Here is a 1,098-nt window from a genome sequence, read left to right on the forward strand (position 1 = left end):
AGCATCAGGCAACAGATGCTTCTGAATGAGCTCCTTTGCCGGGCATGATTCATAATGTGGCCATTGAAAATCACTTTCAACACATTCATAACCACTTATAGCTGCCTATGAATATTCACAGCTTGGAGGCTCCGTCACACAACCCGCATTACAACACACACACACACACACACACACACACACACACACACACACACACACACACACACACACACACACACACACACACACACAAACACACACACACACTAAAGCCATTTGTGCCTTTTTAAAATGTCAATGAGGTATTGTTTAACAAGATGGATTACAAGCTATTTAAGGTATGCCGATCAATTTTTTACAAAACCACTCCTCCTAGCATCTCTGGTCTCTGAAGGAAATTGCTTTCCAGTGTGAGTGTCCAATGTTCCGATGCGTTACCTTTGATAACAGGTTAAAATAAAAGATGTTGTCCTCCAAAGACCCTTGAGAAAGATCATCTTTGTTTATCCACAATCCTACAACACTTAAAAAAGTCTGTTCAAGTTTTCACCTCCTCTTCTTGGCTTATTGATCCTCGAGGGATTTAGAGTCGTGCTCTTATAGTGAGTCATCCTCAGACTTGAGCTTGATGCGATTTCCAAATATCACCCACAGAATTACAGGAGGTTCTTTGAGCTTTACCTTCAGTCTCGTGGTAACTCCAGAGTTGAGACTGTTGAATAAAAGAAAAAAGCAGAAATCCATTTAGGTTTTACTAAGAGGATAAACAGCATTTTCTAAGCACTACTTGCACAATAGACTCACTTTGTACTCTTTGAGAGATGGAGATTATCCAGCATCTAATACAGATACAGACACACACAGACACACACACACACACACACACACACACACACACACACACACACACACACACACACACACATACACACACACACGGACAGATAACCTTAACCACCATGAAGGGATACTTTGCCGATTTAAATCCAGCTCTGTGTCATCTTTGTGTGGGCAGTGTGTTTAGATGAATGGTGTGGCTTCCCTCCGTGGCGCCAGGGCACAGCGGCCACCACAACAACACACTGCCAACACTTCCCTGACGCAGAGCTGGATTTA

This window comes from Perca fluviatilis, chromosome 1 (genome assembly GCF_010015445.1).
Source record: "Perca fluviatilis chromosome 1, GENO_Pfluv_1.0, whole genome shotgun sequence".
Lineage (NCBI taxonomy): Eukaryota > Metazoa > Chordata > Actinopteri > Perciformes > Percidae > Perca > Perca fluviatilis.